This window comes from Phalacrocorax carbo, chromosome 14 (assembly GCF_963921805.1).
Source record: "Phalacrocorax carbo chromosome 14, bPhaCar2.1, whole genome shotgun sequence".
Taxonomy (NCBI): Eukaryota; Metazoa; Chordata; class Aves; order Suliformes; family Phalacrocoracidae; genus Phalacrocorax; species Phalacrocorax carbo.
The window spans coordinates 7274-18212 of record NC_087526.1 but is presented as its reverse complement, the minus strand read 5'-3'; the positions used below and the strand labels follow the sequence as shown (position 1 = coordinate 18212).

General features: G+C 55.0%; 1 long non-coding RNA gene across 2 annotated transcripts; it reads left to right on the top strand.

Annotated features, from left to right (window-relative positions):
* The first annotated feature begins 3492 nt into the window (after positions 1 to 3492).
* LOC135315679 (uncharacterized) lies at positions 3493 to 4009 on the top strand. 2 transcript variants are annotated; one of them, XR_010375152.1, is made up of 3 exons: positions 3493 to 3535; positions 3637 to 3689; positions 3804 to 4009. It is a non-coding gene; the product is annotated as an uncharacterized LOC135315679 (long non-coding RNA). The 2 variants fall into 2 exon arrangements; XR_010375151.1 differs by having other exon boundaries at positions 3514 to 3535; positions 3637 to 3706.
* The last annotated feature ends 6930 nt before the right edge of the window (positions 4010 to 10939 follow it).

Here is a 10939-nt window from a genome sequence, read left to right as displayed (position 1 = left end):
CATCGGGCGCTTCTCTTTTGGCGTCGCAAGCTTCCAGCGTGGATCGGTCTGGCGTCTTGGACGGTCGTTTTGCGCGGCGTCGTTCCCGGCTGCGTGAGCAGCACTGCTGTGTCACTGTGAGGATTTTTGGGACTGGCATTTCTTCCTTGCATCCTTAGGTGGTTAGGTCTTGAAGCCGGGCTGGTCGCGCATCTGTCGTCTCGGTTGTGAGAGGAAGCGCTTGTCACAGGCCACGAAGCTGTTGGCGTTCTCTGGTGTTGCCGTAGGGCCTGCCGACGTCACCGTCGGGGTCCCTCGGGCGGTCTTGCCGGACGGGGGTTTCTGTCTGGGTGTCGTCGTTCTCTCCGAGAGCTGCCTCTCATCCTTCGGGGTGCATTGCTTGTAGCGTTGTTCTGTGTTTGTCTTGGAGCCGCCCTGCCCGGGGATGTAGAGTCAGGGCAAGGTGGGTGGTGCTGGCATCTAGGGATGTGCCCAGGCTTTGAGGGGGGGAGGAGTTTTGCAGCTGTCTTGGATCGAGTGGCTGTTGTCAGTGGGTGAGGGCAGTAATTCCTGTTGGGTTTTGTGGGCTGGGCCCCCAGGGAACAACCGTAGGTGCCTGGGAGAGGGAGCTGGAGTCTTAGCTGAGCAGGTAGCATGTCAAGGGTGTTCTGGTTTGTCTGTGCGCTGGGCTTAATGTTTGATGTATTGTGCTCATGTTTAGGAGCCGCCCTAGTTGGGCTCTCAAGGGGTGTTCCTACATGCGATCGAGACCCGTGTCATGGTTCAGCTGCCGCTGTGCATGCAGGTGACGTGTTTGGTATCGGTTTAGCAGATGCTGAGGGAGGAGTTGTGCAGGGTGATGGAGGACGGCGCTGTAAGCAGGTGAGTTGGTGTGTGGTGTATCTAGAGGGAAGATGTGGCTGTTGGCTCTACGAGCCCATTGTGGTATTTTTCTTTGTAGATGCATGTTAGGGGCTGAGCGGGATCTGGGTACCGGAGGGGAATTGCACAGGGTGAGCGGTGACGGGTGGGCTGAAGCGTAGCGATTTGTCCTGAGGTGTCGCATTGCAGGTGGTCGTGAGCAACATGCGTTTGGCTCTTGCAGGTGGTGGGCGAGCCTCAAGGTGGCAACTGGATCTGATGGAGGCCAGGCAGGTGAGCTGTCGAGGAAAAGGTGCGTGTCTGAGATGGGGGGGTTGGTGCGGGTATCCTGAGACTCCCGCAGCACCTGAGTGGGTCCTTTCTTGCTTGGGTTCTTGCAGGTGCCGCACGTGGGCTTCAGAGGGGAGATGCCGCATGCCGACGAGAGGTCCGAGAGGTGAGGGGGTTGAAGGCCAGGCTGTTGTTTGAGAGCGAGGTGTCGTATGGCCACTCAATTGAAGTGTTAGTCTTGGGTTTTGCAGGTTGTGCGCCGGCTGCCTTTGGGCCCGGATGCACGTTTGAGGTGAGCTGGGTCGCAGAGGGTAGGGGCGTGGGGCTGGTGTGGTTCGTTCTTCCTTTTTTGGCAGAGCGACGGTAACTTTGTGTATCCTGTGGTATCTCTAGGGGCCGCAGGGGATGGCGTTCGTCCTCATCCGGAATGGGCACGGAGCAGCTGGGTGAGCGGAGCAGCCGGGTGTGCGTGAGGTGGGGGACGTTGCGGGGTAGGTCCTTTTTGAGTGATGGGATGCTGACAGCACTGCTGTGTGTGTATTTTTGTTGTTTTTGTTTAGATGATGAAAAGGCACCTGGCACTTGGAGGACGGATGCAGTGGGCTGACTGTGCGCTTGGTCTTCTGAAGGATGGGTGGACTGAGACTCTCGGCCCCTTGAAAGCTAAGTTGAGGCAACGGTGCTGAGGAAGGGGTTGCGGGAGGGAGGGGTTTTAAAGATGATGCAGCGGAGCGGGCTGTCCGGGAAGCGGTCCCCTTTGGGAGCAGGGAAAGGGAGCAGGTTCCTCTTCAACGTGACAGGAACGTGTGCCGGGCAGGACGGTTCCAGGCTGTGTGTGTTCTCGTGCAGGGTGTGTGTTTTGTGTTGGGTGTCTCCGACCTTCCTCGGGTCTCGGTTGTTCTCTTTGTTCTTTAGGAGCCAGGCAGGTGCTTCGGCAGTGTTACTAGGGCCCGGTGAGGCCCTAGTCGTGGGCTCGGCGCCCATCGGGCGCTTCTCTTTTGGCGTCGCAAGCTTCCAGCGTGGATCGGTCTGGCGTCTTGGACGGTCGTTTTGCGCGGCGTCGTTCCCGGCTGCGTGAGCAGCACTGCTGTGTCACTGTGAGGATTTTTGGGACTGGCATTTCTTCCTTGCATCCTTAGGTGGTTAGGTCTTGAAGCCGGGCTGGTCGCGCATCTGTCGTCTCGGTTGTGAGAGGAAGCGCTTGTCACGGGCCACGAAGCTGTTGGCGTTCTCTGGTGTTGCCGTAGGGCCTGCCGACGTCACCGTCGGGGTCCCTCGGGCGGTCTTGCCGGACGGGGGTTTCTGTCTGGGTGTCGTCGTTCTCTCCGAGAGCTGCCTCTCATCCTTCGGGGTGCATTGCTTGTAGCGTTGTTCTGTGTTTGTCTTGGAGCCGCCCTGCCCGGGGATGTAGAGTCAGGGCAAGGTGGGTGGTGCTGGCATCTAGGGATGTGCCCAGGCTTTGAGGGGGGGAGGAGTTTTGCAGCTGTCTTGGATCGAGTGGCTGTTGTCAGTGGGTGAGGGCAGTAATTCCTGTTGGGTTTTGTGGGCTGGGCCCCCAGGGAACAACCGTAGGTGCCTGGGAGAGGGAGCTGGAGTCTTAGCTGAGCAGGTAGCATGTCAAGGGTGTTCTGGTTTGTCTGTGCGCTGGGCTTAATGTTTGATGTATTGTGCTCATGTTTAGGAGCCGCCCTAGTTGGGCTCTCAAGGGGTGTTCCTACATGCGATCGAGACCCGTGTCATGGTTCAGCTGCCGCTGTGCATGCAGGTGACGTGTTTGGTATCGGTTTAGCAGATGCTGAGGGAGGAGTTGTGCAGGGTGATGGAGGACGGCGCTGTAAGCAGGTGAGTTGGTGTGTGGTGTATCTAGAGGGAAGATGTGGCTGTTGGCTCTACGAGCCCACTATGGTATTTTTCTTTGTAGATGCATGTTAGGAGCTGAGCGGGATCTGGGTACCGGAGGGGAATTGCACAGGGTGAGCGGTGACGGGTGGGCTGAAGCGTAGCGATTTGTCCTGAGGTGTTGCATTGCAGGTGGTCGTGAGCAACATGAGTTTGGCTCTTGCAGGTGGTGGGCGAGCCTCAAGGTGGCAACTGGATCTGATGGAGGCCAGGCAGGTGAGCTGTCGAGGAAAAGGTGCGTGTCTGAGATGGGGGGGTTGGTGCGGGTATCCTGAGACTCCCGCAGCACCTGAGTGGGTCCTTTCTTGCTTGGGTTCTTGCAGGTGCCGCACGTGGGCTTCAGAGGGGAGATGCTGCATGCCGACGAGAGGTCCGAGAGGTGAGGGGGTTGAAGGCCAGGCTGTTGTTTGAGAGCGAGGTGTCGTATGGCCACTCAATTGAAGCGTTAGTCTTGGGTTTTGCAGGTTGTGCGCTGGCTGCCTTTGGGCCTGGATGCACGTCTGAGGTGAGCTGGGTCGCAGAGGGTAGGGGCGTGGGGCTGGTGTGGTTCGTTCTTCCTTCTTTGGCAGAGCGATGGTAACTTTGTGTATCCTGTGGTATCTTTAGGGGCCACAGGGGATGGCGTTTGTCCTCGTCCGGAATGGGCACGGAGCAGCTGGGTGAGCGGAGCAGCCGGGTGTGCGTGAGGTGGGGGACGTTGCGGGGTAGGTCCTTTTTGAGTGATGGGATGCTGACAGCACTGCTGTGTGTGTGTTTTTGTTGTTTTTGTTTAGATGATGAAAAGGCACCTGGCACTTGGAGGACGGATGCAGTGGGCTGACTGTGCGCTTGGTCTTCTGAAGGATGGGTGGACTGAGACTCTCGGCCCCTTGAAAGCTAAGTTGAGGCAACGGTGCTGAGGAAGGGGTTGCGGGAGGGAGGGGTTTTAAAGATGATGCAGCGGAGCGGGCTGTCCAGGAAGCGGTCCCCTTTGAGAGCAGGGAAAAAGGAGCAGGTTCCTCTTCAACGTGACAGGAACGTGTGCCGGGCAGGACGGTTCCAGGCTGTGTGTGTTCTCGTGCAGGGTGTGTGTTTTGTGTTGGGTGTCTCCGACCTTCCTCGGGTCTCGGTTGTTCTCTTTGTTCTTTAGGAGCCAGGCAGGTGCTTTGGCAGTGTTACTAGGGCCCGGCGAGGCCCTAGTCGTGGGCTCGGCGCCCATCGGGCCCTTCTCTTTTGGCGTCGCAAGCTTCCAGCGTGGATCGGTCTGGCGTCTTGGACGGTCGTTTTGCGCGGCGTCGTTCCCGGCTGCGTGAGCAGCACTGCTGTGTCACTGTGAGGATTTTTGGGACTGGCATTTCTTCCTTGCATCCTTAGGTGGTTAGGTCTTGAAGCCGGGCTGGTCGCGCATCTGTCGTCTCGGTTGTGAGAGGAAGCGCTTGTCACAGGCCACGAAGCTGTTGGCGTTCTCTGGTGTTGCCGTAGGGCCTGCCGACGTCACCGTCGGGGTCCCTCGGGCGGTCTTGCCGGACGGGGGTTTCTGTCTGGGTGTCGTCGTTCTCTCCGAGAGCTGCCTCTCATCCTTCGGGGTGCATTGCTTGTAGCGTTGTTCTGTGTTTGTCTTGGAGCCGCCCTGCCCGGGGATGTAGAGTCAGGGCAAGGTGGGTGGTGCTGGCATCTAGGGATGTGCCCAGGCTTTGAGGGGGGGAGGAGTTTTGCAGCTGTCTTGGATCGAGTGGCTGTTGTCAGTGGGTGAGGGCAGTAATTCCTGTTGGGTTTTGTGGGCTGGGCCCCCAGGGAACAACCGTAGGTGCCTGGGAGAGGGAGCTGGAGTCTTAGCTGAGCAGGTAGCATGTCAAGGGTGTTCTGGTTTGTCTGTGCGCTGGGCTTAATGTTTGATGTATTGTGCTCATGTTTAGGAGCCGCCCTAGTTGGGCTCTCAAGGGGTGTTCCTACATGCGATCGAGACCCGTGTCATGGTTCAGCTGCCGCTGTGCATGCAGGTGACGTGTTTGGTATCGGTTTAGCAGATGCTGAGGGAGGAGTTGTGCAGGGTGATGGAGGACGGCGCTGTAAGCAGGTGAGTTGGTGTGTGGTGTATCTAGAGGGAAGATGTGGCTGTTGGCTCTACGAGCCCATTATGGTATTTTTCTTTGTAGATGCATGTTAGGGGCTGAGCGGGATCTGGGTACCGGAGGGGAATCGCACGGGGTGAGCGGTGATGGGTGGGCTGAAGCGTAGCGATTTGTCCTGAGGTGTCGCATTGCAGGTGGTCGTGAGCAACATGCGTTTGGCTCTTGCAGGTGGTGGGCGAGCCTCAAGGTGGCAACTGGATCTGATGGAGGCCAGGCAGGTGAGCTGTCGAGGAAAAGGTGCGTGTCTGAGATGGGGGGGTTGGTGCGGGTATCCTGAGACTCCCGCAGCACCTGAGTGGGTCCTTTCTTGCTTGGGTTCTTGCAGGTGCCGCACGTGGGCTTCAGAGGGGAGACGCCGCATGCCGACGAGAGGTCCGAGAGGTGAGGGGGTTGAAGGCCAGGCTGTTGTTTGAGAGCGAGGTGTCGTATGGCCACTCAATTGAAGCGTTAGTCTTGGGTTTTGCAGGTTGTGCGCCGGCTGCCTTTGGGCCCGGATGCACGTTTGAGGTGAGCTGGGTCGCAGAGGGTAGGGGCGTGGGGCTGGTGTGGTTCGTTCTTCCTTCTTTGGCAGAGCGATGGTAACTTTGTGTATCCTGTGGTATCTTTAGGGGCCACAGGGGATGGCGTTTGTCCTCGTCCGGAATGGGCACGGAGCAGCCGGGTGAGCGGAGCAGCTGGGTGCATCTGAGGTAGACGGATGCAGCGGCCTAGGTCTTTGTAGAGTGATGGGATGCTGACTGACAGGGCTGTTGTTTGGGGCTTGTGATTGTTTTTGTTTTTCAGATGACGAAGAGGCAGCTGGTGACTGGAGGAGTGATGTGTGCTTGTCCTTCAGAAGGAAGGGAAGAGGGAGACTCTCGGTCCCTTGAAAGCTAAGTTGAGGCAACGGTGCTGGGGAAGGGGTTGGAGGAGCGAGGGCGGCACGGTTGGCTGTGGCAGGAAGGGGTTTTAAAGAGAGCGTAGGGGAGAGGGTTGTCTAGGAAGCGGTCCCCTTTGAGCAGGGGAATGGAGTGGGTTCCTCTGAAATGTGATGGCAGTGTGCCCCGGGCAGGGCGGTTCCAGGCTGTGCGTGTCGTTGTGTAGCGCGTCTGTGTGTTTGGTGTTGGGTGCGTTTGACCTTCCTCGGGTCTCGGTTGTTCTTTGTTCCGTAGGATCGAGGCAGGTGCCTCGGCAGCGTTACTAGGGCCCGGCGAGGCCCTAGTCGTGGGCACGGCACCCATCGGGCGCTTCTCTTTTGGTGTCGCAAGCTTCCGGCGTGGATTGTATTGGCGTCTCGGGTGGTTCTGGCCGGCGGTCTTGTGCCGCGCCGTTCCCGCCCGCGTGAGCGGCTCTGCTCGCTAGCTGTTGCTTTTAGGGACTGGCACTTCTTCCTTGCATCTTCAGGGGCTGAGGTCTTGAAGGCGGGCTGCCTGCGCGTCCATCTTGCCAGTTTTGAGAGGAAGCGCTTTTCCCCACCCACGAAGGTCTCATCGGTTTGTGGCATGGCGCTAGGAGCACGCTAGGGTTCTGCGCGTGCTCTTCCCGGATGGAGGTTTTCTGTACGTGCGTCGTCGGTCTCGCCGAGTGACTCGGCTTGTTTTTTGAGGCGTCGTCTTTTTGGCGTTCTGTGTAGGGTTCGTCTGTGGTTGTGGTGTCTTGGCTTGGAGCCGCCCTGCCCGGGGGTGTAGAGTCAGGGCAAGGCGGCAGGGGAGCGTTTGAGGTGAACTGGGTTGCAGCGAAGAGGGGTGTGCAGCTGGTGATTTTTTTAGGAACTGCAATGGCAACTCTATGTGCTTTTATCTCTAGGGGCCGCAAAGGATGGTGACCGTCCAAGTTCAGCACGGGTAAGGAGCAGGTGAGAGGAGAAGCCAGGTGCATGTGAGGTGGGGGATGTTGCGGGGTAGGTCCTCGTGGAGCGATGTGGTGGTGACAACGCTATCGAGTGTGGATTGTTGTGGGGTTTTTTTAGGTGAAGGCATATATGTTCCTCCCTTTGGTAACCATCATCTTTGGGTGACTGCACACTACTAAATTTCCTCCGACACTTGTACGGTTGAATGCACGTACTGTTGTATTGGTGTATGTATATGCCTGCACAGATTCCTCCAGCTCTTGTTTGTTGGAACATATCTATGTAGTTTCTATTGTGCAGTTCTTCATCGTTGTGTATCTGTATAGCTGTGTTGTGTGACTCGTGTGGCTGAGTGCGTGTACCTAGGCAGTTACCTCCGCTGTCTTGTACGGTTGCACATATGTAGTGCTTGTTGTACCCTGTTTGCCTGTTGTAGTTGAGTGAACGTCCATAGTTAATCTACCGCTGCGGCGTGGTGGAAGTATCCGCCCGTGTACATCATGGCTGTGTGTGATCGATTAGAGCCGGTGTGGTATCGTTGGATGTACATTCACGCATCCTTGCGTAGTGAGGTTGAGTGAATGCAGAAGTCAATATTGGCTGCCTGTGTTCTATGGGTGAATGTAGTTTGAAATGAACTAGGGACACGGGTAGTGACATATATTTTGTAGAAACCGTCTTTGATAACGTTGTGCAGTGTGGGGTGTTCACGGTGTTTTGAGGGTTGGGTTTGTTGGTGGTAACTAACAGCAAACTTTTTCCACAGGATTAAAAAAAAAATTAGAATAAAAAAACCCCAGCTGGGGGATTTTTTTTTTCTCCCCCGGCTGGGGTTTTTTTTCCCCGGTCCCGGCCACTCTGCGAGGCGACGTTCATCGCCAATGTTTGGGCAGAGGTCAGGCTCTGGGACGGGGTTTTGGCAGGCAGGGCAATTTTTTGAGGCGCCTGGGAGCAGAGTTCCCAGGGAGGGCCGGAGGAGCAGGGTGACTGGTGGTGGACTGGCTCGGTGGAGAGGAAGGAGCGATAGACACGGTGGGCGGATGAGCGGTCTGTTGGAAGCCTTTGTGAGGTTGCCGGGTTGAATGCGTGCTTCGGTAGGGTTGTGAGGCTTGGCGGTATGGGGTGTTTGCAGGCAGGGCCCTTTTTTGAGGCCCTGGGTTGTGTGGGTGAATGTAGGTATGGGACTACGTGCGTCCCTGGTATGTTGCAGTCCTTTGCATGTACCTCCTTTGATAGGGTTGTGCGGCGTCGGGTGTTCACGGTGTTTTGAGGGTTGGGTTTGTTAGTGGTAGCTAACAGCAAACTTTTTCCACAGGATTTAAAAAAAAAAATTAGAATAAAAAAACCCCAGCTGGGGGATTTTTTTTTTTCCTCCCCCGGCTGGGGTTTTTTTTCCCCGGTCCCGGCCACTCTGCGAGGCGACGTTCATCGCCAATGTTTGGGCAGAGGTCAGGCTCTGGGACGGGGTTTTGGCAGGCAGGGCAATTTTTTGAGGCACCTGGGAGCAGAGTTCCCAGGGAGCACCGGAGGAGCAGGGTGACTGGTGGTGGACTGGCTCGGTGGAGAGGAAGGAGCGATAGACACGGTGGGCGGATGAGCGGTCTGTTGGAAGCCTTTGTGAGGTTGCCGGGTTGAATGCGTGCTTCGGTAGGGTTGTGAGGCTTGGCGGTATGGGGTGTTTGCAGGCAGGGCCCTTTTTTGAGGCCCTGGGTTGTGTGGGTGAATGTAGGTATGGGACTACGTGCGTCCCTGGTATGTTGCAGTCCTTTGCATGTACCTCCTTTGATAGGGTTGTGCGGCGTCGGGTGTTCACGGTGTTTTGAGGGTTGGGTTTGGTGGTGGTAGCTAACAGCCAACTTTTTCCACAGGATTTAAAAAAAAATTAGAATAAAAAAACCCCAGCTGGGGGATTTTTTTTTTCCTCCCCCGGCTGGGGTTTTTTTTCCCCGGTCCCGGCCGCTCTGCGAGGCGACGTTCATCGCCAATGTTTGGGCAGAGGTCAGGCTCTGGGACGGGGTTTTGGCAGGCAGGGCAATTTTTTGAGGCGCCTGGGAGCAGAGTTCCCAGGGAGGGCCGGAGGAGCAGGGTGACTGGTGGTGGACTGGCTCGGTGGAGAGGAAGGAGCGATAGACACGGTGGGCGGATGAGCGGTCTGTTGGAAGCCTTTGTGAGGTTGCTGGGTTGAATGTGTGTGTCAGTACAGGTCTGATGTTTGGTGGTGTGGGGTGTTGTTGGAGATGTTCTTGTCGGGCTGAGATGCAGTCTTTGAAGAGGCGTAGAGATGGGGGATTTCTGAATCAGGGTTTTGTCTTCCATGGCTGGTGCTGGTTTCCTGAAGTGTTTATAGGCATTCTACAGCCAGTGTGTCAGGCAATGTGTAATAGGCACGTTTGGGTGGCTGTTCCGCTAGGCATAGGGTTTTGTGTGCAGTCTGGGTATATGGCATTGAAGGGGTGATGTTGGGATGTAGGATATGATAGGTCTGGCTTGGTGTCGATGAAATTGCATATAGTGGGTTTTGAGTATGGGGAGTTGGAGTAGGTGGCCATTGTTTAGGCGGGGCAGCTTGAGAATGATGTGGGTTTACGGTCATTGTGTATGCCTAGGGTGTTGGGAAGTACCTTTGGTGTGGTTAGCGTATGTTATAAGGATGCCGGTTTGTCTGTCATAGGGGCGTTGAAGTCTAAGGTCTGCAGAGATGCGAGGAGGTGTGCTGTCAGACGATTGGTAGTATGCATCACAGAGGCAGTGTGGATTGGAAGAGGAGAAGTTATATTAGCAGAGCAGTAGGTGGACTACATAAGGAGAGCGAGCTTTGTGCCTAAGGTAACAGGGTCTGAGGCTCAGTTGGTAAGCGCTTGCTAGGAGCCTAAAGGAGTTACAGTTCTAGTATAATTAGAGGACTATTGAGTAAGAGGCAACCCAATTAGTAGGGATGGGAAGTATCGGACCTAGGGAGGTAATGTTCTCCTTGCAGGAGAAGTGAATTATGGCAATGAGAGGAGACAGGTACCGCTCAGTAGACGAATGAATGGTAGAAATGGATTTATCTGGGGGAAAAAGGGGTTTAAGTGTAGGAGATGTTGTCCAGTACGGCGATTGTATTAGTAACAGCAAATAACTGCATGGGCCTAAGTGCTACCACTCGGCCTCAGAGCAAGGACGAGATTGAAGTGTGGATGTAGAGATGGGTACAAGCACGTAGAGGTGTTGCTGTGAAGCTAGGTAAGGAAGGACTTGATGCATAAGGGTAGCAATGAAGTCGGTATTGGAGGGAGAGGAGCGAGGCAGGCTGAGTAAATGTAGTTGTGTGAGGAGGAAAAGAAATGTTGCAGTAGCTGGTATTGTAAGTTGTGGAAACACATATGTTGTTTTCATGCAGCGAGGGCAGTTAGGTGTGGGGAGGCAGGGCACTTTGAGGTTGGCCCATTCTAAGGATATGGTAACAATGCAGTGTAGTAACAGAAACAAAGGCCGTTAGGAGTTGTGTGTATCATGCCTCTGTTCCATTGCAGGTGGAGAGGTCCTGGAGGAATGCAATAGGTGGAAAAGCACGCTTTAGGTCTGGTGTTTCCCAAAACTGGAGGCCTAATAAAGGAGCATTAATCATACAATAATAAAGTAAATGAAAACATGTGTCTCATTGTTTTATTCAGGCCTTGTGTGTGTTATTTGTGGGTGAGGTGTAATTTCCAGTGGGTGGGATTTAATCACAGGGCTCTATGTAGCCCTTAAACTGTATGGGAGGTAATAAAAGGAAAAAAAGCAGCAGTAGGGAATGGCTTTTGGCTCTTTGAGTAAATTAACATTTAAGTTTTATTTTTATCATTGAAAATTAAAAAATTTACTCCCAGAGCCAAAAGCCATTCCCTACTGCTGCACCACTCTTATTATTTTTAATTTTTTCTTTCCCTGATGATACTAATACCAAATAAAAAAAACAACCCACACCCACAAACACACAAAA